General features: G+C 39.2%; 1 protein-coding gene across 2 annotated transcripts in view; it reads left to right on the top strand.

Moving 5' to 3' along the window:
- Positions 1–2549: 2549 nt before the first annotated feature.
- Positions 2550–27157, top strand: part of LOC121303551 (serine/threonine-protein kinase Nek6-like) — an 84679-nt gene continuing 60071 nt past the window's right edge. The window contains exon 1 of one of the 2 annotated variants that reach the window (XM_041234314.1): positions 2550–2689. The gene's annotated coding sequence lies outside the window, so the exon portion shown is untranslated. Of the gene's footprint in view, positions 2690–8477; positions 8540–27157 lie in introns of those variants that run through there. The other variant, XM_041234315.1, reaches the window with a different exon arrangement.

Raw genomic sequence — 27157 nt, 5'->3', positions numbered from 1 at the left:
AGTTCCTACTAACAGGCTATGCAGAGGTCTGGCGATTCTTGCAAATCCTGGAATAAAGTGGCAATCTTACTTGGTTCACTGTCGTAGGAGGAGCCCACTCTCTAACAGCTGACAGTCTATCCAGATCCGGAGTTACTTCTCCTCTTCCCACAACATGCCCTAGGTACTTCATCTCTGGCTGTAGAAGATGGCATTTAGCAGGTTGCAGCTTCAGTCCATATCGTGGGTTGATGGAAAACCTTCTCCAGGTGCTGTAAATGAGAGGAGAAATTAGGAGAATACACTAGAATATCATCTAAATAAATCAGTAAGGACTCAGCAACCTGAGCCATTAAACAACGTTGCATAAGACGTTGGAAAGTAGCAAGCGCATTGCACAATCCAAAAGGCATCCGTTCGAATTCATATAAACCTAGAGGGGTAGCAAAAGCCTCGACTCTCTAAATCAAATCGAATACAACTTCTAAGTAGGTGAGAGATTCTTCTAATCAAGGTGGGAGGTAAGCATCCTTATGGATCACTTTATTTCATTTCCTATAATCCACACAGAATCTCCAGGTGCCATTTTTTTCTTTACTAACACCACCAGGGCTGCCCAGGGACTAGCGCTCTTTCGAACTATACCTCCTTCTAGCATCTCGGCTAACAAAAGTGATAGTTCTTTATACATCATGGGGGATACGGGTCTAAATCTTTCTTGAATCGGCAGAGACTGCCAGTTGGGATCCTATGCAACACTGCATTAGTCTTCCTAATGTGTTGCAAAAAGTCTCTCTAATTGGCTAATAACTGGGTAACTGCTGTGTTTGGCTAAAATCCAATCCTATTCCTTGTAAATTAACAGTGGCCTGGATCTGTCTAACTTTAACCTCCACCACTCCTTTCTTCTCAAAGTTTAAAACCATCTCCGTTTCTCCTCTTATTGCGCTTGTATCAGTCTGAAAGATTTTTCCAATGACTTGCTGAGGGGTAATTTCCATGGGAAGAGGTGGAGGTTTTGGACTCTGACTGGGGAGCAATTGTCCATTACCTTGACCAGTGTTTGGGCCACCTGCCATGTTTCTTGAGGCTCTACTCCTTCAACAAGATCCTGATACTCTGCCAGAGCCACTGGGCTTTTTACCCTGGCCCATACCACCATCTCACTCGTGAGAGGAATCCAGACTGACCAAGCTTGGTCCCAGCCCCAGCTCTCAACCCCAGCCCTGCTGCTAGAGGAAAACAGGTTTTATACCCGCTTCCACCACCAGAGGAGCTGGAACTGCCTACACTGTCTGAAAGTGAGGAGGAACTCTGGCCTCTGCCACCCTGGCCAGAGGTTCCTGCGCTGTTGGCCATGCCCGCACTGCCCAAGGATGCCTGCCTTGCACCACCGAAGGATGTCTGCCTTGCACTGCCCAAGGATGTCTGCCTTGCACCGCTCAGAGATGCCACACCCGCTCCACTCAGGGATGCCACATTTGCATCGCCTGGGGTTACCTGCTGCTCTGCATCGCCTGGGATTGCCTGCTGCTCTGCATCGCCTGGGGTTGCCTGCTGCTATGCATTGCCTGGGGTGGCCTTCTGCTCCGCAGAGCCTGGGGAGCCACCGGTTGCAGGGTACGAGGGAGAAGTGGAGCTCCCACTGCTGCCTTCAGGGGCTCCCTCCCGAGTTCGCCTCCCGAGGGTCTGCTGCTGCCGTCGCCTCCCGAGGGTCCGCTGAGTCTCCTCACTTTGGCTATCCTGTCATACTGTATATAACATACACAAGATGTTTTCTTTTGAAAACAAGACAGATCCCATAAGCACTGTATTAACTATTAGACAAAAAATGTATTTGGACTTTACCCAACGCCAAGTGCATATACCGCCACGAATTGGAGGGGAATAGCAGATGTACAACTGCTGGTGTGTGCCAGGCCAGTCATGTAACAGCACTGGCACTTTCAGCACGGTTGAAAACCAATGATCTATAGCACCCCTATTTTTAATAAGATTCATCTCGCCAAATAAATAGATGAAGTACTCTGCTTAGTCGTTAGCAAACATGTTCCCCAGCTTTGGAAAACTAAGTGTTGACAGCCACAGCCTACTGTATAGCGAACACAAATTCAAAATGCACTAGAAACGTTAGTAATGGAAACCATTAGGACTGTGATTATGATTTTTGTTGGTACTATGTTGTCATTATTATTATTATTATTATTATTATTATTATTATTATTATTATACTCACTACATACTGTATTTTTATTTATTTCACTACAATGTTGAATACTACATGTATTGACACAGTATGTACAGTATACCTTTAAAAGATGGTCATTGTACGCACTGTCTTTCGTAATGTACTTACTGACTGTCCACCGCTTAACGCAACTTTCTGTAACTAGCAGAAGTTAGACAGTTATGTGCACATCTTTGAATGAAAATTAATTTCCCCTCCCCTAAATGTGCACTGCAGCGTCAGGGAGGCCTGCGTGGCATGACAGAGAGAGAGAGAGAGAGAGAGAGAGAGAGAGAGAGAGAGAGAGAGAGAGAGAGAGAGAGAGAGAGAGAGAGAGAGAGAGAGAGAGAGAGAGAGAGAGAATTTGCATCGTACAAACAGGAATTGCACAACACATAATTTCTGTCCAGCATGCTGCGCTTCATTAACTTGTTTTTCAACATTAACACGACTCTATAAGCAGAAGCAAGGCCTCCATATCTGGTAGGTAACTTTGTTTTTATTTGGTGTTGTGCAGAGAAATTACTATTTTTAACAGCTGCCAGTACAGTATACTTTTACATGGGAGAACAGCGAAGCGACCATATGCACGTACTGTGCGGGTATGTATGACCCAGTTCTTAGACATAAACACTAGTACAGTGTAACACCAATTGCACAACAAACAAGCCAACTCTTCTAGCAGTGCGGACTTGCATTTCAAACCTTGGGAATTGTATGTTAACTCTGTCTTTAACAGAAACATAATTAGTGGAGCGGAGGCCAGTTCAATTCAGCTGATCAGCAGTTCTGACATTGGAGGATACAGTGCCTGTTTAAGTGACTATAGCTTTTTGGATAACGTAACCACACTAATGGAAAACAGTTCAAAGTTGTTGCTGTTTAGGCCGTGAGCAAACCAGTCTAAAATTCGAATGTACCAAACGACCATATTAAACACTATCCACTTGTATAAACTATGCATACCATAACTGTAATATCGTTATGTGATACAGTATGTGTAAAGGTCAGGACCACAACTTGGGGGAAATTGCCCGCTTTGGAACTCATCATTTTGTGATGTCAGTGAGTATTCATACTAGTATCACTTCCAAAAAACTTCTGAACATTTTCAGACAAGAGGCGATCTTGTCATAGGCTATTGTAAGTTTAAAGCTATGATGATAAGCGTTCGAACAGAAAGGGGTTGTCTTTGCAATTCCTTCAACTGAGTCGAGAGGTTCGTCACTGCTTAGTTTTAAAAACAAAACAAAACAAAACCAAAACCGTATAGGTCATTGGGCATGTTTTATTTATGATATTTAGCATCAACTTTGAAGTTTTTCAACTGTAGCATAAAATAGTGTCTTATTGACAACAAATTGACGTGGCGTTCTAGAAACACACACACACACACACACACCCACACACAAACATATATAATTACTTTTCCGCAGTATTTAAAAAAAAACAAAAAAAAACTGCTGGTGTTCTAGTAAAAGTTAGTAAGTTTCTTCCTTTGCTTTAAATTAGTATTAAGAGTGAAGCAATTTTCCAGAGGGGCTTAAACAAAAGTATTGCCTAAGCTATTTCTAAAGTCTGTACAGTAATGTCCAGAATGAACCTGTTAACACTAATGTCTCGCTCTTCCTTGCGTGCACTGCAATGTGTCTGTGCAAGGTATGGACAGTAGGTTTACAGTTGTTACATTGCAACTACAACTGATGGTTTATTTGATATTTCTTTGCCTTCTCTATAATGTATGGGAGAGTCTATATGAAACCTCACCCATAATCTAATGTAACTGCACAGGTTAAAGCATTCTCCACCGCCTTCACCCGAAACCTGATATCCCAAACCCATTAAATCATTTTTCCCAGTGGCACGCAATTAACGCGACATGCCATGTGATAGATCTTGTTTGTTAATTAAAGTTTTGTGAATTGTCAATGCACACCAATTAAGGTAACATTCAGTGCATTTTAAATGGACGAGCTGCTTAAGTAGGCTAATTCCTCATGTACTGTTACATTTTCATTAAGTGCGAAATAGGTGTTGATTATCAATTAAATCTGACATATGCAATTAACTGAAAGGCACCATCCAAATAAAGATGTATTATATAGGCTGTGTTTGACAATTGATTAATTCAACCAACCGAGGAATATAAAAGAGCCATAAAGTTTAAACAGATAGACATATTGTTAATATAACCTAGATGCACCGTTAATCAAATTCCTGGTCTAATCTTTGTGTAATGTTTGTGGCAACAGTTGTGTTTACTGTATAATTCTAAACTGAAGTTAGATCTTTTACAGCTGCTATCAGAATACTTTGGTTTGGATTATTGGTACATCCAGGTTACAAGGGTTTGGATTAACAAGAGTCTGCCAAAACGGTATGATAAAACCTACAACCAATGTGAAAAAAGACCTCCCTACCACCATGTCACATAGTTTTTTTCTCCTGCAATACAGTGCTCTATATTTCTTTTACAGCAAATTAAAAACTAATAGCATTTTCTTGAGAATTTAAAAGGGTTATGTGAACATGAAAAATAGAAGTTTGTCCAATGCTGAGGATGGTCATGCGACCGAAACGTTTGCACTGAGCACTTTTTGCACTATATATGTGATAACAGCAACCTGTTTTTCATATATGTTAATGTCAGTATGTGTGTTACACTTAGATTTTTAGCTTGAGAAGCACTCCTCCACTAGAGATGACACATGCAATGCACATTCCATAGTACATGCTCGTGATGTGTCTGAATCGAGGTCCTGTGACCTACTTATGCCTAAGTGCTGCCTCTGGTTGGCTGGACAAAGGAATGCATGGGAATTCTTGCTATGTGATTCTCTTCCACATGCTGTGTATATAGGTCATCATGGGGGCTTTTTTCATGGTGCTGCCACCTGTCGTAAATTATTTATATCCTTTTTTGTTGAATTGTTTCATACTTTGTAAAATTCCATACTAATGTTAGCATTGTAACACGAAGCGTAGTACAGTGACTTAAGTTGGTGTGGCAGTGAGGGAGTGTTAAGATCAAGGCTTGGTCATGACTCGTCTTATTTTAGTAAACACTGCAGCTTCTGTATTGGGCTAGGAAATATAGATTCCTGTTCTAAGATCAAAGACTCAGATGTTAATTTTCTCATAGCTGTAATGTCTGCAATACTGATGCAGTGGTAGAGGAACTAAAATGCACTTTTTGTGCTCAGGTTTTGTGTGATAAATCTGTATTTTTGTGTCATAAAAAATCTGGGGGTTTTGTTTGATTCTGATTTCTGTTTTGATGCACATATTAAATTTATTTGTACATTTTCTTTTTTCCATCTTAGAAATATTGCACATGTCCGCCATTATTTGATCCATGCCTTCATTACCTCTTGGCCTGATTATTGGTTACCAGTCACTCAGAGAATAAATTACAAAAATGTTATTACTTACATTTAAAGCATTACATCGCCTGGCCTCCTCCTATCTTTCTGATCTCATACTCTGTTATGTTCCTAGTCGGTGCTGTGGTCTTTGGAGGCTGACCTACCTAGTGTACCGCCTGTTCAAACTGCCACGTGTGCATCGTGTTCTTAGTGTACCGCCTGTTCAAACTGCCACGTGTGCATCGTGTTCTTAGTGTACCGCCTGTTCAAACTGCCACGTGTGGATCGCATTCTTAGTGTACCGCCTGTTCAAACTGCCACGTATGGATCGCATTCTTTTAGCCATCTAACACATTAGAACCGTTCACTGTCTTTCCCTTTTTAAAACACATATACAAACATTTTGGTTTGATCAGGTTTTTTATTAAAATTTTTGTAGTAGTGTATTGGCTTATTTTCTGTTTTTGTTGTTTGATTTTTTGTAGATTTTGTAGACTTTGTTTTTTGCTTTTTTCTTTGCTGACTATGTAAAGCTCCCTGAGATGCTCCCGTGTATATGGGGCCCTATATTAAATGTAAATTTGATTGATTTGATTGATTGATTTTATTTATTTATTTCAAAAGTTTTAGGTAGGTGTGAAAAAGTGCTGTAAAGTAAGAATGCTTTCAAAAATAGACATGTTAATAGATTATATTTATCAATTAACTAAATGCAAAGTGAGTGAACAGAAGAAAAATGTAAATCAAATCCATATTTGGTGTGACCACCCTTTGCCTTCAAAACAGCATCAATTCTTTTAGGTACACTTGCACAAAGTCAGGGATTTTGTAGGCATATAGTCAGGTGTATGATTAAACAATTATACCAAACAGGTGCTAATGATCATCAATTCAATATGTAGGTTGAAACACAATCATTAACTGAAACAGAAACAGCTGTGTAGGAGGAATAAAACTGGGTGATGAACAGCCAAGCTCAGCTAACAAGGTGAGGTTGCTGAAGACAGTTTACTATCAAAAGTCATACACCATGGCAAGACTAAGCACTGCAACAAGACACAAGGTAGTTATACTGCATCAGCAAGGTCTCTCCCAGGCAGAAATTTCAAGGCAGACAAAGGTTTCCAGATGTGCTGTCCAAGCTCTTTTGAAGAAGCACAAAGAAACAGGCAACATTGAGGACCGTAGACGCCGTGGTCGGCCAAGGAAACTTAGTGCAGCAGATGAAAGACACATCATGCTTACTTTCCTTTGCAATCGGAAGATGTCCAGCAGTGCCTTCAGCTCAGAATTGGCAGAAAACAGTGGGACCCTGGTACACCTATCTACTGTCCAGAGAAGTCTGGTCAGAAGTGGCCTTCATGGAAGACTTGCGGCCAAAAAGCCATACCTCCGACGTGGAAACAAGGCCAAGCGACTCAACTATACACAAAAACACAGGAACTGGGGTGCAGAAAAATGGCAGCAGGTGCTCTGGACTGATGAGTCAAAATTTGAAATATTTGGCTGTAGCAGAAGGCAGTTTGTTCCCCGAAGGGCTGGAGAGTGGTACACGAATGATTGTCTGCAGGCAACAGTGAAGCATGGTGGAGGTTCCTTGCAAGTTTAGAGCTGCATTTCTGTAAATGGAGTTGGGGATTTGGTCAGAATTAATGGTCTCCTCAATGCTGAGAAGTACAGGCAGATACTTATCCATCATGCAATACCATCAGGGAGGCATCTGATTGGTCCCAAATTTATTCTGCAGCATGACAACGACCCCAAACATACAGCGAAAGTCATTAACTACTATCTTCAGAGTAAAGAAGAACAAGGAGTCCTGGAAGTGATGGTATGGCCCCCACAGAGCCCTGATCTCAACATCATCGAGTCTGTCTGGGATTACATGAAGAGAGAGAAGCAACTGAGGCTGCCTAAATCCACAGAAGAACTGTGGTTAGTTCTCCAAGAGGTTTGGGCCAAACTACCTGCCGAGTTCCTTCAAAAGCTTTGTACAAGTGTACCTAGAAGAATTAATGCTGTTTTGAAGGCAAAGGGTGGTCACACCAAATATTGATTTGATGTAGATTTTTCTTCTGTTCACTCACTTTGCATTTTGTTAATTGATAAATATAAACTATTAATTTTGAAAGCATTCTTACTTTATAGCATTTTTTCACACCTGCCTAAAACTTTTGCACAGTACTGTATATGTTAAAAACTATGAAGAGAGAACAAGTATCACACCTTCAGAATTTTAGGGCCTCTGGTTAGATCGATTTGAACAAACACTAGTATGTGTGTCTGGCTATACTGCATTTATAAAATGGAATCAAATCTGTACTGTGATGATCTGCTGGAGCCCAGCAGCCTTGTTTCAGCAATGTCGTTTCATACTCGGGTCAAAAACTCCTAATTGTGCCATTGTGCTTCATTGACTTTAACCAAACTGCTGTGCTTATCTTTCAGTGATGTTGTTGCAAAATAAACATGCCACACAGGTTGAGATCAAAGCAGTACAACGGCAGTACTCTGGCATTGTATTCACCTCTGTGAATACAATGGCAGAGTAATTACCATTCCTGGACATACATCAGAGTATTACCTCAGTTAATACTTTGAGAATGTTTGATGTCTTGCCTGTTTTCTTGTATGTGTGTTAGAAATCATTCTCCATTGTTGTTTCTGCTTCGATCATTATCATACTGTTGGGGTTTTTAGAAATTAGCACATTTAGGGTGTGCAACTGTTCCCCTCTGCAACTGTGGGAACTGTGAGTTAGTCACTGGAAAGTCATCTTTTATTCTTTTACAGGTTAAACAGGCTGAACTAGGTGCCTGTGGAAATAGGTGGAGGCCAGTTGTTCCAGCATTAGCAAACATAGCTCAGTTTAGTAGATCTGGACAGCCCACAACTTGAGTAAATGAGACTGAGGAATTGAACTGAAACCTGCTTACAGAGTAGCTGTATTGCCAGGACATTGAAGGAGGTACAGTAATGCACACCCCTCACCTACCAATGTGTTTGTGTAAATCACTTAGACACAGAGTAGCGGCTAGACGATGATAGCGGAGAAAGTACAAAAGGTAGGCAGCTTATATGTATAGGTTTTTAGTTTATTAGGAGAGTGACATGTTGTGAGTATTTTCTCCCATGCACAATAATAAAACCGAAGGAAAGTTGATGTTTAGTCAGCGTATAATTTTTTCTAAAAATGTAAGCGTTGTGAAAAATATGCAGTTCAAATACCTGTGTAGTACATACCTTGGTACAGTATTTGCTTAGTTGTAGGTGTACAGTGTAAGTCAATGTGTTTAATATACAGTGTTTCATCACTGTCCTTTCCATACAGCTAAATGCTGTACACATACAGACTAGACACAAATACACGTTGAAGTATGGATGACTTCTCATGTTATGTTAGGCTTCAAACCGACAAACATTATCAGTATGTGTTTAATACAAAAGTTTAGGAAATAAAACTGAAACTAACAGATAGAAAATTGTTATGCAACACTCGAGTCGAGTTCGGTTCGGGTCTATTCATGTAACGTTAACCATGTCCAGTTGAAAAAGGCTATGCATTACCACTAAGGAAAGGTCATTTTCTTTGGTATTTATTTATTTGTTTTAACTCTGTAACGTACTGGTGTTGCACCAGATATTATTTTGAGATACGTATGCGCATGTGTGTTCCAGCATCGTGTTGCTAGCGAGGCTGTGTTTAGTATTGCTGCTCGTACTCTCTGGAGAATCAGCATGCTTCTCTAGGAGCAGCTTGTGTGTTCCAGCTTTTATTTCCTAACAGCAATAGGAAATGAAATGCAAATATAAGTGCAAGTATATATTTTGTTTGTTAGTTTGTTTGATTCAATTATGCCTTTATTTTTTATAATATTGTGCTGTTTGTGTGTGATGCAAAGCACCTCAGGGAATGGAGTTCTGAACTCTAACCCCGGTGTGTGTGTGTGTGTGTGTGTGTGTGTGTGTGTGTGTGTGTGTGTGTGTGTGTGTGTGTGTGTGTGTGTGTGTGTGTGTGTGTGTGTGTGTGTGTGTGTGTGTGTGTGTGTGTGTGTGTGTGTGTGTGTGTGTGTGTGTGTGTGTGTGTGTGTGTGTGTGTGGAGTGGAGTTCTGAACTCCGCTGTGTTTGTGTGTGTCTGGGGAGTGGAGTTCTCAACTCTAACCCCTCTGTGTGCCTCTGTGTCTTTGTCTATGTCCCTACGTACTGTTTCTGCCATTCTACCATTATTCTTCCGGTTCGGGTCAGATGTGGATCTATTGTTATGTGTTTTACTTTGATTGGGTCGGGTCGGGTAAAAATGTTGATGGTTCCGGTTTGGGTCGGGTTTGTTATTTTGGACATGAAGACTGCATAGGGAGTTATGGATGTGCACCAAGTGCCAAGTGTTTGTCCACTTTGTTAGGAACCTCAGCATACTGTATGGGGTGTGTTTCTACCTCTGCTCATCTGGGAGTATTGTTCACAAAGGCATTGCAGGAAACATCGATTTCCTAGTACCGACTGACACAGCTCTACAGCATGTAACTGCAGTGTACTGGAAACTAGAAACAGCCCAACTCTAGCCCTCTGATCCAGAACTATGTTTCCTGGTGAGCTATATGAACAATTAACAGCGTTCAGTATTTTTGTCTTTCACCACTGAAACCTGTTGGCAAATACTATACATGTCCAATATAATACATCAGTGCAGTATCTAGCCTTAAAGTATTGCTGTTCATGTAGTCATTAATCACTTGGTTCTGAAAAAGCAAGCTATGTTTCAGATTCGACAGTAATATACCCTCAATGCTTTCATTGATTATAGAAGATAGGGGCTTGATCGAGTGTAAACACACCACCTTCTGCAAACTGGCAAAATTGAGAGGCTATATATTGATTAAAGGTGTATAGAGAGTGAGACCCTTAGGGTTTGGAAATATGTATATCTCCTAAAAAAGCTTACTTTGAAAATATCATCCACAGAGCTGTCAAGTTGCACATTAACATGGTATAACAAAACCAACATTTGGGAGATTGAAAGGACATCACTATAGATCACGTTAGACCTCCAATGGCTGCATGTAAAAGGATTTATCCCCAAGAGATGTTTTCTTTTAAACAGTTGTTTACCATTTATTATGACTAATTTAATAAAAATATTGACTTAATTAATATAATAATAATAATAATAATAATAATAATAATAATAATAATAATAATAACCAATCCCAAAGCGCTCATAGTTGACAATGTATTTACTTGTAATTTCCATTCAGTTACACATACCATGTTAATCTGTAAGTGCATTGGTGCACACTAAATCTACGTTTACTGCTGTTTCCTTTTAGCTTTTAGCCCGCCGCACACAGCCGGGCTCAAGCCGGGAGTCCCGACTCATCTCATCTGATTTTGCACAGATTCTGCCATCAGTTGTGCTCAGTTTTGGTTTGACGTCACAGTTGAGTGTCCTGACTGGGTGTAGCACACTGCTAAGACTGAATTACTGACCACAACTAGATACTGGTGATTGCTATGTATGCAAATTTAATTAATACTGCCCTATACACATTTTTGTATTAGCTTAGCCTTGCATAGCGACCTTCATATTATGCATGGCATCGTATGCTGATTAAAAGGCGGAGACAGCGCCACGAGTCTACCAAAAAGAAGTGTTTAGCCTGTTAAGTTAGCTATTGACCAGCTACACCGTGCAGATGTTTCAGGCAATGTCTGACTTTTTGTATAGTTTGTCTGCTACACTTTAGCCTGTGGTAAATACAATCCAACCTGTTGATTTTTATTTGACTTTGGCAGGGTTTTTTTCTCAGTGTGTGGGTCTAGTAGCTTGTGATTTGTGACCTATTGGAGATCGACGCACCGGTTACTTCTGTTTTAGCTCAGTAAGAAAATACAGGCTGCCAATAGATTGCTAATAAAAAGCTAAATTGATCATTTACCTTTGATTAGTAAACGCCTAAAAAAATGATTAAAATGTGCACATATCTAGTAGTTTTGAATTCGGGACACTCTGAGCAATTCAAGATTAATGTATTTTTACCTGTGGAACTAACGCTGTCAATATTCAGCCAGCTTGTGTGTTGCATTTTTAGTTTATATGTATAAAAATATAAACAAATGAACTTGTTTTGAGATTATTCAGAGAAGTCTGTTGTGAAATTCCTAACAACGTACTTTTGAAAATCATGGGAAAGCTCTGATCTAGCTCTGTGGCCTTTCGCTGGTTGGCATTTGTTAACACTGAACTTGCAAAGGGATTACAGGAGATAAGGACGTGTATTTTTGTCTCGGTAAGATGATGATTCTGACACATTTTGACCCATAGAACCCATAGATAGATAGACAAATAGATAGACAGATAGATATAGACAAATAGATATATAGAACTGCTCCCCTAGAAGCAAACCATTCTTGCTTTCCTGTTACTACCTCTGCTGCTTTGCTCCTATTAGCTACTCACTACTTCATGGACTGCTGCAGGTTGTTTTATAATTTTTGACACTATTGTGTGTTAAACATACTTATTCATAGCACACACAGTACAGTACAGCATGATGTACACCATTACTCCTATCTTAATCACACAATGCAATGCAATGCAAACTCCATGTGTACATTTAGCGGTTCCTTTGTAGTTCCACTGCGGGTGTTTGTGTTTCATTGTTCTAGGTTTCACTTGACTCCTTCAGTTGTATTGTACAGCACGTGTAGTTATTACCAGCAGCATCAGGTGCATATCCTAGTACCAGTACAGTGGGGGCAGCCATTCATACGCAACATATGTCATGCTTGCATTTTCACATATATATTTTTTATATATGTTAGTAAGAAATACTATTACATTCATTAACAAAGATTTTAAGTAGATTTTAAGACTTTTGAATAGTGAACAGTGGAATCTTGCATAGCTGGTGATCCATTGGACTTCGAGTAATAACAAACTGACATGTGATCACAGTGAAGGCAATGGCAGTACAAAGGCAGCTCCAATATGAGCGGTGGGTAGAATTGTACCACAGTGGTACACGCTTATACACACTGACCAGCCCATCACCGCTGCTCCAAATCTCTTGTATTGGTAATGCTGTAGTGAGATAGTACAGTAGCTCCTATGCTGTTTTCAAACTTCCCCACCTAAAGCACATTTCCCTCTTCAATCACACCATCTAAATGGCACCAATTCACACAAATGTTTTATTTGTATGGAAACTGAATGCAGAAAAAACAAGTCAAATAATTATCATTACAGTGAATAACAACAGTGAAAAGCATGTCTTTGCTTGTGGGTGTTGTTATATGTCGAAACCAAACGTGTCTTGCATGTGGGTGTTGTAATATGTCGAAACGCAGACAGTTATGGAGGCGTTGATCATTCCAAAAATGGAACCGTAAAATTATGGACATGCCTCTGGTTAAACCTGATACATTAAAAACATATACAAATTTAAAAAAAAAGTTTTTGTCCTGCTATGGAGTTTTATTTTGTGTTGTAAATTCTACTCACAGTAAGATATCTGCTCATTCTACAGTTTCAGTTTGAGCACCTAAACTGTTCCTCATTCAAATTTTATAATGATTTCCATTACATGAGAGTAGATGTTAAAACTTCATGCTGATTTGAACTTGGCTCTCGCCAAAAGATAAGCACCAACTAAGACGTAGCTTTACAGTAAACTAATGTGATCCATCTGCATCTCCGTTTCTTTCCATCTGACGATGTTGATATCCTTCTGCTTGGTGTTGATTGCTGAAGTGTAATGCTGGCTCCAGTGATCAGTTTACCTCCCCAGCACATCAGCACACACAATGGCTGCGATGCTGGCTCTGGGGATCAACCCAATGCGGTCTCCCCAACACATCAGCATGACAACCGTCTGGATTGAGCTAAGTAGGGTACACCTCTGGGGTCTTCAAGTGGACACCTTCCATCTTCGGTGTTTTGTTGACTAGCGCACGACACCTCAAGAGGGCTCAACAGTGATTCTGGCGTCCCAGCATCACCCCCCTCCACCCCCGACTCAGCTCAGCCCAGCTTACTTACCTGTACATCAGCGCTGCTTTCTTTCTATTGTGCTTGAGATCCCCATCCAGAATCTTTCCAACTCAACCACAGCCAGTTGCTGCTCCTTTCTGCTGCTTCAGATAAGTTCTTCACTGTGCGACGCAACTGTTGGCCACTGAACCTGACAACTCTGAGGAACCGGGCGTAGAGTGTGCCACAAATCCTCGACAACTCACCTCCACTGGGTAAACCCGGTCTCTCCATCCTCGCTGTTCCGCTTCAGCAACATGTTGAGCATACCAAAGTTTCTTCCTCTCATACGCCTCACCGGTATGCATACCAGCTCTCACCGCCCCACTTCAATCATGTTTATTATGTATTGGTGATACGCACTGCGACCACTAACTCAGCACATAGACCATGACTGTTTTATTTTTCATGTACTGCTGATGTACCCTTTAAATGTAGTTAATAACTAGTTTGAAATAATCCTGCTAATTGTTTACTGAATATATAATTAATGATCAAAACGCTCAATGTTCCGCTACAGGGTGTTTTTTCTTCTTTTAACTAAGATCATTTTCCAATTTATTCTATTTGTAATAAAAACAAAATTGCATTTTCAGTGCCATTGATCACATACAAAACATGTTTAGTCATGTTTTATTCAAAGGTTATATATACAGTACAAAATGGCTCTTCACATTATCTCTTGTAAAATTAAGTTTGACTTAACAGGTAACAAAAATATTGGCTAAAATGCACCTTTAAACTAATGCAACTGTAATGAACTGGTCACCAGTTAAAAAGTATTTTAGCTGATTATGTATTTATTTTTTTACTTTCCAAGAAAAATTTAATGACACCCTAAACTGCTGCTATTGAGCAGATATGAATGTTTAGCAAACCAAAACATGTACTGTATGTTATAGTACCAGTTCCTTACTTGTAATGGTGCTATATTACTATTACAAAATGTTCTAGTAGAGTGCAGTTACTTTTATTTTAGTTTCATGATTTTACTCAAGGGGAAAGTATTGCTGGTGAGATAATTATTGGGAATTAAAAGCAGATCTAATATTATAATGCTCTAAATGTCTGTTTCAGCCATACTTGAAAAACGCCAGATAGAAACAATTTCCCTTCTTTACAATTCTACTACCACAAAATGCCCCCAAACAGTCAAAACAATGGTTGGGTTATTGTGAATTATTGGTGGTCAGACAGGAGTGTCTATTAATATCTTCTTTATTATATTTATTTCTTTGTGAATTTGCATTTCAGTTTTAGTAGGACCACCCTGCTCCTCTTAGTTGACCCGATCTTTTAATCTGATCAGAGGCGCTGTCGTTCCGTGCTTGGTCATTCATTTGTTCAGGTATGTGGGCGTTAACAGTCACTCATTTCCTTACCGTCCCCACGGCCTGTAGTCTCAGGGATTTAGGTCACGGCTTTGCCCCGCCAGGCTGCACAAGCAGGAAGCTTTTAATTTTTTTAATCAGCGATTGAGGGGGTTGTTATCCCGATTAGTGTTGGAGCCCTATCTGTGAAACATAAAACCCATCAGTCATATTTACCTTAATAGCGTGAAAGTAGAGGCACACGTTTCATTGATTGTAACCCGCACTTATGCTTCAGGCAGTTGCAGGTTTTTTGCACCAGCTGAGCAGCTGTCTCTGAACTGGGTTAGACCATTGCTGGGTGCTCTATCAACCCAGATTTCTACTGCCTGCTGACCTACACTGAATCTGCAGTGAAGAAAATACTTATTTGTAATAAAGGTTTGTCACAAAAAAGAAAAGTTATGGTTTTTCCATTTACTGTTTCTTAATTTAAGTAATGTGTGAATAGCCTTGCCCTCCAGTCACTTCTTCAAATAAATGCTTTACACACAGGATGCCAAGGAACGCCGTAGCGTGTGTTTATTGTTTACAATATTAAAAAGAAAAATAAACAAAACCTAACCCGTTCTCAGGCCCTAGCTAAACAGTTCTTTCTCTAACTAATAACGAGGCAGGCTAAGCCTGTTCCCTCGTCATCAAAACCAAATCGTAATCCCAAATACCTTTTCCAATAGTTCGTTTTTTCCAGTCTCACTATACTCCGCTTGCTCTCCAACTCTCCAAACCAAACTCCTACCATCACCCACACAAAACACACACCCTTTTAAACTTAACTAATTAATCCACTAATTAGTCTATTGACTAAACCTGGAGTTGGTCCTGACTCCAGTAATCACTACTGGGTCCTATTCCCCCCCCCCCCCCCCCCCAGTATGGTCTCTACTAAACCCAACATATTTATTTTAAACCAAGCTAAATTACATCCAGGGTCTATAAATCAAATATTAGAGTTTGTGAAGTGTACTTTAATTTACAACAAAGTTTGGTCAAACATATGTAACAGAAAATGTTTGTTAACAGAACCATATATATATATATATACGTATATATATCTATATATATATCATATTATATATCTATATATATATATTATATATCTGTATGTACAGGTTCACCATGTCCACGTTGAACCATAACATAATTTTCACTGGTCTTGCATCTACCAAAGAGTACTGATTGCAACCCGTTAAGAGCCTTCAATAGGATATTCCACTTCTACATCACAATATGTTTGTCCTCCAAAATACTCTTACCATAAAACAGTTCTGAGTTCATTTATTTGTGTGTGTCGTAATAGGTTTTAATGGTCAGCTAGTGAAGGGGCATCAGTGGTAGCCAGGGAATGTTCATGATTCCTTCGTGCTAATCCGCTGTGAAGACTTAGCCGTACTGTGACAAGCCGCTAGTGGCTGGCATACTGCATTAAAATCACTCAGAATAAACAATCTGGACCAACATAGAAAGTTTACATAGAAAACTTAGCAATCATAAAACATTTGAGTTCTGTCTATAGTGTAGCTACGCCCATTCTGTCTTGTGAATTTCAAGTTTGGCAAGTGCTTCGGTTACAGCTCTGTGCAATACGCTCAGAATAATCTGGGCGTATTAATGTGTCGGTAGTTTAAATCTATTCAGTAGATTTACAGCCTTACTCTGGTAGCCACTGTTCTGATATATTTAGAGTACAGACAAAAATTATGGAAACAACAAATGATTTACAGCAAGACTAGGGGTGGAGATTGTATTGCCCATTTTTTCACACTCAGATCCCTTAAGCTGGATCCACACCTGAGCGATCAATTGCGCAACTTAGTTGCATGCAACCGAGTTGTTTATATGTGGACGTCCCTGCAACCAGTTGCTTGAAGTAGAGCCAGACTCTACTTTCCAAGCAACCTCCTGATCGACTTGTAGTGAAATGAGCGATCACATGGCAATTTGCGAACTCTGATTGGTTTGTATAATGCTGACTGCACGGCTTGCATATCCTGTCATAAAGAAGCCCTAATTTTAAAAATGTCGGCTGAAAAATTAAACAGTTTCGTCCAGCTTGTATGTGGCTTTGTTTTTTCTTTAGGGAATATGGCATTTAAAATAACAACAGTTGGAAAAAAAAATAACAGTCAACACTTCCTCGTTAATTACTGGACACATTACGACCTGACCAAAAAAAAGTGTCACCTCAGTTGTCAAAAAATAAATAATATAAATACAATTCTAAACTTGCAGACACAGGACAAAAAAAAAAAAAATGTCAACTCAGTTGTCAAAACCAAAAAAAAGCTATTTCACCTTGTAGATGGAATAAAAATGTAAAAAAAAAAAAAAAAAAAAGTCACTTCAGTGATCATAAAAAAGTGAAACTTGTAGACGCGGGAACCTTGTTGCACAAGTAGTTGCTCAGATGGGAACACAGCAATTGTGCGCAACTGAGTTGTGCAATTTCGGGAGCAATTGGGTTGTGCAACTGATCGCTCAGGTGTGGGCCCGGCTTCACTTACTAAGCACCCAGGTACCTCTGAATACATAATTGTCTCCACTTTAAAAGTATATTAAATATTTTAATGAGTCCCACAAAAGTGTTGTGGTACTGTAAATATGATCCATTTACTACCAATGCAGAATGACTGGGTATGACATTTTTTCTTTATCTACAGGTTCTCATTTGTGTTCACCCCCTGTTTGATAACCGATACTCGTAACCATCACAGTATATTTTGGGGACAGCTTTATCGCATCAGCTGGAGCTCACAGAAATCCTGACCGTACAAATTGCATAAAGTCTAAACATTTTTGGGAGGCCCCTACACAGTTCAGTTTGACGCATTTGGCAGATCCTTTTAGAAATTACTTTGTGCCATTGTGTCTGTTTAATGGAAACAGTCTGACAATATTTCTGCTTAACTTTACGTTTGACATTGAATCGTTTAGAAACTGTCTGGTTAAACTGTCCTTTCCTTAAGCAAATATTCAAATATTTGTCTGATGAGTTCTTCCTTTTTGGCAAAATTGGACTTTCAAACTGAACAAATTATCAGAAGAATCAGTTATTTCACATGCACAGTGAACTTTCATGAACCCACTCCATACTATGCAAACCTTGCATTAGGTATGATTCCTGGATCATGCTTGGTTATATAAAGCTAATTGATTTGTGAGTAATTTATCTTGTAGCTTTTCTTGACAGTTTTGTTGGCAGGATAACGGCAGCACTGTGAGCGACTCGTGTGCAAATATTGCTTTAAAATAAGTTAAAACATATTGCAACTATTTAAAATATTGTTAGCTACTTAAACTTGAAATGTACCAGGCTTCATAAAATGTAATTATAACGCTAACTGGGATTGTTAATTAAATGCAAATAAGCTCCTTTCTCCATGTTCAAACCCCAGGGTATTCTTCACCTCTTTCCCCTCCCCTCCTTGAGGTTCACGCTCCAGCCTTGCCCTTTCATTCCTTTAGCAGAGGGACGCTGAGCTGAGCTTACATTTTGATTTGCTTGAAACATCTCATTTACAACATTTATACTGAGCCACCAAAACACATTTTTGTGGTTGAGATACTTAGATATAAACAGTGCTTTTCCTTCAGCAAACTCAAAAGCTTTATTATTGTGCCAAATTTTCTTGGATGATTGAATATCCCCCCCAAAAAAAGCTACATACATACATCTGTATGCCCACATGTGACACTACAATAGAGAACTACTAGATTGTGATGAAACTTAAGGACATTCTTTAGCAAAAGTTATTGATCACAGTGTGGGGGTGCATGTGCGCTGGCTGTATGTGTCACTTATAAATTTTTACATGTCTAGAGCAGGGCTTGTTCAATTGTGATGAAAGCTGGCTCTGGCATTCTTTAGCACAAGCTATTAGGGGTATGTAGAGATCATGGTAACTTTATTCATGCTATGGATAGCTGCAGATGTATTGACAGCTGTTGCTGGGCGCTTAACAATAATAATAATAATAATTTATTACATTTAAAAAGCTTATGTTAAATACTTGTTTTAAAGGGAGAAGAAAATGCAATGTGTTTGCTTTTTATAATGCATAAGCTGAAGTACAATACCTCTGTGAGGGAAGCTGTGTGGGGATTTTATACTGACCTTGATTTGATGGTGGTATCACTGTAAGAATGGAGTTCTAGGTAATAATACAGAACACTTAACCACAGCTTGTATACATTTTATTCCAAAGTATTGGAAGCTATTGTCTTTTGTACTCCTGATATGAAATATTTTCCATCTGCCAAAAAAAGTCACTCAAGACTTCAAGAAACCAGTGAAGATATGTTGTATTGCATTTTAAAAAGAAGAATTACATTACTGTTGTGAATCAGGCAGGAATAGACAGTTCTTGAGAGTTTCTATCAGGGTAGCCCACTGTAGTTGGTTCTGTTTACCTGGAAAGGTGTGTTAATACTCCTAGTTTGATCTTTAGGTAACGTGGACGTTCCATATGGCTTTAGCAGTTCTGCAAGTGTACTGTAATTACAATGCAGAAGATTAATAAAAAAAATAAATAAAACAAAACTGTATTCACTGACCAGATTGGCCTGTGTAGATTGGTGGTAATGTTGAGTGCGTTGCCCGGTGCATTGTTCAAGTGGAAAAGGGTGCATGTTGTCCAGTGCTTCTGGAATTTGGGCCACTGTAATGGTTCTGTTGCTTGTCACAATACCTTGCACATGTCTGCAGGCACAATCTATTATGACATGCTTGCGACTGAAGATTCCAGTGGTGGTTTTCTGCAATCGCTACCATTCTAGGAACACCTAGGAGACATATTTGTCAATGCAGCAGTATTACCATAAGAGTTGGCTATTGTAGTCAAATCATGGTCTTATTAAAAGACTAACTCAATTTTAAACTAACATTTGTAAAGCGAAAGTTACTTGTGTCGGGGAGGATAGCGTGCAACACTGCAAGACCTGTCATTTGATTTCATTGCAAAGAAACAGCGTAGTTTCAGTGTCTCAGCAGTGCTGTTTTAGCATAGAAGCAACCAAAGAACTGAATCTCTTGTCCACATTGTACTTGTTTGCCGTGCATAGAAGGCATGAGTGGTAAGGTCATCATAATCTCTCTTTGCATAAACTGTTACTGTATGACTGTGGAAAGATACAAACATAGCAGGAAGAAATCAAACCACAGTACATTCAGAGTTGCCCTTTGAAAAATGGATTTAGTTGGTAGTTAGTGATACAATATTCTGACATGTAGCTCTTGGTGTCTGCCAGCCCACACACCCTCTCAGATCACTTTGCCTGGTAACACTCACAGGTAATTCATGTTTTTTATTTACAGTAGTCAAGGCATGTTTTATACATACAAACTGTATTTAATATTTTAAAACATTCTTAAAAACTAAAAGGGTTAAAGCTTTGCGAATTGGCAGACTTATTTTTGAAAGTGGAAAAATAATAGCTACAGTAGGTTGCAAAAAGTTGTATATAACCTGTATATTGTCACTACATCAAATTCAATAAAGTTACAGAATCTGAATCAAACATAATCAGAAGTGTAATTCCGGGGCTTGTCTGCAGTCTTATTCACATCAGAACAGTAACTGCGGTTTCTTCATTTCAGACTAAAATAGTACTAACAATTTGTGAATCTCGTAGGTTGTGTAAGGCATACATTGCTTGTGATATTCTGTTGAATATACACTGCTGTCAGAGGACTACATTATTTACATTAGAAACTGTAGCAGTCTCCATCAGCACAGCATGGTTGGGTGGGTTTGATCTGCAACAGTATTAACCAAGAGCAATCACGGGACCCAAAGCACACCATTATTCAAACATTTATTCATGTACAAAACAGTTTCAAAGCCATTATATGGAACACTCCATTAAAGTTGGAAGATGTTGCAGAAGTAAAAATAGATTGTGAAGGCCTTACTTTACTCCACACAGAAAAAACTCAAAACAAAGGATGTCAGAAAGCAGTTATGGTTAAAATAAAAACAGCACATAATGTAGACACTAGGGATGTGCAATAATACTGATATCCTGGCATACTGAGATATTCACTAGGCAATACAATAACTGGTATTTGAACAACAACACCAGTATTTATGGTTAAACTCAGGGAGAACAATTGTAGGCTATTATCTTGCGAGATAGTCACTTCCCGTGAGAACTCAAAATGTGAGAAATGCCAACACAAACAAAATATGGCAGAAGCACAAGGAGATTTTGAGCAGCATAAATTCGGCAAGGCAGTGTCGCATGTATGGAATCATTTTGTAATAAAAAATATAAAAAGGATGGCTGTATCGCATCAAACATTGTTCATGCGTACTTGAAGTAAAGTATGCTGGCGGTGTCATTGCAGGTTTCACCCTTCCCTTAGTCCTTCAGGGAACAGAGTAAAAACTAAAATATATGTGTGCGTTTTTATTGGTATTTAATCATAATATTGATACTTTTCTAGATTTTGTTCCTTATCATTTCTGGATGCTTTGCATTACATTGATCTGTGCGTGATTAAATACATAACCTTTACAGTAAAAAAAAATAAAACAAAATATGGTTAATTACTATCTATCTATCTATCTATCTATCTACCTATCTATCATAATTAAAGCACAGATTCCCGCGTGTGTATGTTTACATATTTACACTTTACTCAATTGTAATATATTGAAAAAGCTGAACCTAGTTTCAATGCATTTGAACTCATTTTGTCTCATAGAGACACACCAGTAGTTCTGGTTGTTTTGTTGTTTGAACGCATATTAATAATGTTTGTTAATATACTTTTATATGGGGTGGGACGAAATTTGCCATGACAGCGGTATCACCAACCTTAAATATCGCATTCACCGTATCACCTAGGGGGTCTTACTTGTGGAAGTACATTCGAGTCCCAGTGAACAAGTAAAGGCTAGTACACCGATTTCAAGTCAGCAACAATGACATCTATGCCGGGGCGAATTACCCAGCTAATTCAGCAAATGATCACGGAAAAGTACTCTTTTTTAATTAAAACTCAGGCCATACACAATGTCTGATTCTGCAGACTTCAGAGGCTTGGTGAAAGTCCTGGACCCACGATACAGGAAACGGTTCAGAGGGTTATAATACCACGGGGGTACAACAAAGACAAGGTGAAGAGAAAGCTGAATTACAGACTGCTTATATTGACTGGCATTTATTCACAAGCGTTGAGGTCAGAAAAGACATGTTTAATATAAAATGAAAATAAAGATTATTTATGATAAAAAAATGACATTTAAAATCAGTGTTTTTAGAGAATTATAAATAACTAATTCAGTGTTTTTGAAATATGCAAATTTGCAATATGCATACAAATTTGATTAATAACTGCTCAGTTCTCATTTTGGTGGCAATAATATCAACAACGGTATCATTTAACATTGAATTCCAATATGTATCGCAATAGATATCGCAATATTGTCTTCAGTACTGCAATATATTGCAATACAGATTCTCAGTCACAGTACTCACCCCTAGTAGACACTGTGTTTTTGGTTATTGTTTTTTTTTTCCTCATAATCCCTGCCATTGTCATGTCTTTGCAAATAAACATGGGCCCTAGACCTATCCCAACAGACTAACAGCAGTAATTGATGCCAAAGGTGCTTCCACCAAGTATTAACTCAGGGGGGTGGTGACTTAACCAATTATGATCTTTCAGTTTTTTTTTATATATATATATATATATATATATATATATATATATATATATATATATATATATATATATATATATATATATATATATTTTATCAATAAAAACTTTTTTCCCTTAACAGTATGGAGTATGGTGTGTAGATAAGTGGGAAAAAAAATCGTCATTTAAATGCATGAAACTCTGAGACACTGACATAAAAAAATGTGAAAAATGTTCAAGGGGGTGTAGACTTTCTGTAGGCATTGTAAATTGATATGTTGCAAGAGCAGGTGTTAGTGAAAAAGGAATTGGAAAGGGCAGCCAGTAGCTTCCACAACTGTAAATGAAACAATGCAGTGCGAAGGTCAGGAAGTTCTGGGCCACACACTGTGTGTGTATACAGCTGTTGAACAACACCTCTCCGTAATATTTTCCAGCATGTGAGTGAGTGAATCCTGAATGAAGCCATGGACCGTGGCTACTGGACAGTGTGCTTTAAAACACAGTGCAACCATGCACATCCTAAGTGATCAGAGTGCAACCATGCACATCCTAAGAGAAGAGAATGCAACCATGCACATCCTAAGAGAACAGAGTTCAACCATGCACTTCCTAAGTGATCAGAGTGCAACCGTGCACATCCTAAGAGAAGAGAATGCAACCATGCACATCCTACGAGAACAGAGTGCAACCATGCACATCCTAAGAGAACAGAGTGCAATCGTGCACATCCTAAGAGAACAGAGTGCAATCGTGCACATCCTAAATGATCAGAGTGCAACAATGCACATCCTAAGAGAACAGAGTGCAATCATGAACATCCTAAATGATCAGAGTGCAACCATACACATCCTAAGAGAATGTTTTATCTAATGTCCTGAAGAACCAGACTCTTTAGTAAAAGCAATTATAGAGCACATCACACTGCACACTGCAGTCATAGTAAACAGTTAAATCACCAACATTAAAAATGTATACATTTAGTAGTCAGAATAGTGAGTACTGTTCAATATTGAGCCAGTACTGAGTACTGAGTTTATACAAAGCTGTAGTTCAGTCTATATAGTGCTGTGTAGGACAACAGTTTCTACTTCTACTTTTACTTGAAAGTCATGTCTGAAATATTCATTGGAAAACACCACCACTCCATATGAATCCTAAATGGTAACAATGCTCACACTTTCAACAGGTATTCATTTTACATTGCTGACGTTTATTTTGGGGTTGTACTGCTATGGCCTCATGGACTGGTCTCATTTTAGAAATTCTGCACAATATTTACAGTAACCAACAGGCAGCATCAATTGACTCTACATTACTATTCACGGCTTCTCTGAGAGGTAGTCATTTTTGTATTTTCTGGTCCGTGCAGCAACACAGAGGCAATTGAAAACTGAACTCCCTTTTTAACTAGGCCAATAAAATGTGAAATAAAGCTTCAACATTTTGATGACTAGGAGCACTGCTCTAATTTCAGTGTTATCCTTGCAGAACAAAAACATAACGTAATCCTGCCTGATTCAATTGAAGTAACTTCCTCCACTTGAGGTAACTTTTAAGAGGTGCAGCAGTTTGATTGTGTGCCAAAATGCAAATGAGTCGGCACTACTCCCCTTCAAGGTTCTAATTAGCATTTGTGGTGCCCTCTGCAATGCACTTGGTTGTTAACAAGAAGGCTGCAGCACATGAAACCCACGCTGAGGTTTATTGCCACCTGCCTTGGTTTTTGAGAAGGAATATATATTTATCTGATAAGCAGTGAATATACAGTACAGTGAAAGGGTTATTATACTTGCACCAGATAAGAAGTGGAAGACAAATACAAGCCGAATGTAATATATCTGAGTGAAAAAACTGAATTCTAAACTCAAACTAGGGGACATGCAGTACTAACAATTATGGAAACAGATAATTCACAGAACGACTGAAGGTGGGGATTTTATTCCTCAGTAAGATCCTTTAATTGCTGAATGTCTGAATAGACAATTGTCTCCTTTTTCTAGGAAAGCAGTACAACTGGGGACAGGGAGTTTGGGATAACCTAACTTGGAGTACTTGCTTACTAAATATAATTAGTAAGCAAGAAGTCTGAGTGAAGTTATCCAGAAACAAACTCCCCACCCCCAAGTTTTACTGCTTACCAAGAAAAAGCACAACATTGTGATGTACCGTTGTACTTGTGAGATGAATTAAAGTGAATATCTATTCAGAGATACCGAGTATTTACTAAGGGTCTGAGTGAGAAAATGGGCTGTACAATCCCCAGCCCTAGTCCTCTTGTAAATCATTTGTTGTTTCCATAATTTTGTGTCAGTACTATGTTTTATGGCGAGTGCAAAGACAAAGACACATTTTTAGAAAGGCGCATGTGACAGTATAAAAACCAACTGTGTTTAGTGTGTAAAATGTCAATGTGGATTAAGTGGTTTGCTGAGTCACCCCTGAAAGACAAGTTGTCCAGATACAGTCAGTAGGAAGGAAGTGGACTTTATCATTCACAGTTTTGGAGGGTAATCAAAAGCCTTTAACAATCTACTAAGGAGCATTCCCAAATGAACAGATCAGATTATTTGCTGTAAAACAGTATATAGTTTAAAGTGTGAAAAGTCTGCTGCAACAAAGCAGAAATCCGTGTGCTGCCCTTGACAAGGATTTTGTAATCATTTCTTTCAACCGAGTTTATTTTCTGGCAGAATGAGTACAAAAAAACAAGTGAGGCTGATAAAGCATACAAAAATAAATATTGACGTATATATTTTATTTAAGTATAGCTGATACAGCATAATTTAATACATAAATAGCATAAATAAATAACAAAAAATGTTTTTGAAGTTGTGGCAAAGTGCCCGCCTCTGTGTGTATTTTGTGTTGTATGTTGTGTGTTAATGTTGGTGTATAGTCACTGGTACACGGGATATAAACGGGTCTGTGTAACACGAGTGTTTCAAATGTATATTTGTATTTAGGCATGAGGATTGCACAGCACTTCACGTGCAAGTAAAATATGTGAGCACAGGGAATTACACTTTATTAATTCACATGCAGTTGTACCGCGACTCCAGTTGAATGACTGATTAGCAATCGAGCCTCGGTACAGCTGCATAAAAGCAGCATGTTTTCACTCACTCAGGGTTGTGTGTTCGGTGAGTGGAGAACGGGATTGGAGACGACGGTTATAATCAAAGTAATAGTTAAAATATCAGCTGACCGTGTTTGTCTGTATAGTCCGTTTTGTTTGTCTATCTATTTTGGCGATAGTGCCGTGTCCTGTGTTTTGTTTGTCTTTACAACCTTTTATTTTCTGTCTGTTCATTATTAAATGCTGAGCGAAACCAATCTGTTGTTTATTTCCTGGTTCCTGTTTCTGGTCTGACGTCCATCTTCGTGACAGATGTTCATCCCGTATAGTTCAAGCTTTTCTCTGTCTGTCCGGTTTGCCAGTCAAGCGCTGGGAGGCCGGAACGGGAGTTGACCGCTTAGAGCCTGGAGGAAGGGCTGGACCTCAGCCATGGATTTCCTGAGGTTTCCCCCTAAAAAAATTAAAAAAATATATGAGTAGGGTTTTTTTCCTTACCAGAGTGCTGAGCGGTTCCTGTTTAGTTCTGCGGGGTGACTGGTCGGGTTGGAGAGACTGGTCTCTCTCCCCTGGTGCCGTCATGCTCTGGGGGACGGGCCATGTCTCAGCTGCTGATTTTCATTAAATTCAATATTTGAGGGTTAGATGGCAAAGCACCACTGTGGAGCGTGTTAATTATTTATTATTGTTCATTCATGGTATTGGCGGCCTCGTCTTTTTTGGGGGAGGTGGCCCATAGCCGCGTCCTGTCTGCGGCACTGGTGTGCATGTAACTGTTCATGTTTTTCTCGCGCAGGTAGCCGTCGGGCACCCACGGACAAGGACTTCGGCCAGATTTATCTTTCACTTGGGCCCTGAGCGCCCTCCACAGTCATCGGGCCCTGAACGCCCTCACAGTTCATAAATCATCTGCAATTGCAATTCATCATTCATTCATTCATTGCCCTTCATTCATTGCCATTCATTCATTGCCATTCATTCATTGCGGATTTTGTGTTCAGCGTGCTGAATCGGTGTTCAGCCGTCTTCTGTTGCTGTGAAGAGTGCAGGGGAGAAAGGCGTTCCTTTCAAAAGTGGCGGGACTGACAATGATGTGAACCAATCACAAAGCAGATCGAGACTATTGACCGGTGGTGTAAGGATGTTAGGGCAATAGTTCAATCTATTTCTCCTGTGACACAAATAGCCAGGAAGGGCAAAGATCATTAACCCACAAATATTTATTTTGAACACCTGCTAAGCTATGTTTTCTTTGCAGTCATCACATTATCTATAGGAGCTAGTTCACAACTTCAGCCTTTCAATGTTGTATATATAAAAGTTACTGCAGAAAAGCTAACATTGGGTTTCAGGATTTCCCGTGTTTAGGTATATTATTGAAATGCCCAGGTGCTGTAGCTTGTCTAATATGAGTGGGAGCAGAAATATTTAACATGAAACTCCTGGCTCCAGACTGTTTAAT

The sequence above is a fragment of the Polyodon spathula genome, chromosome 33 (assembly GCF_017654505.1).
Source record: "Polyodon spathula isolate WHYD16114869_AA chromosome 33, ASM1765450v1, whole genome shotgun sequence".
NCBI lineage: Eukaryota > Metazoa > Chordata > Actinopteri > Acipenseriformes > Polyodontidae > Polyodon > Polyodon spathula.
This window is presented reverse-complemented; position numbering and strand designations above follow the sequence as displayed.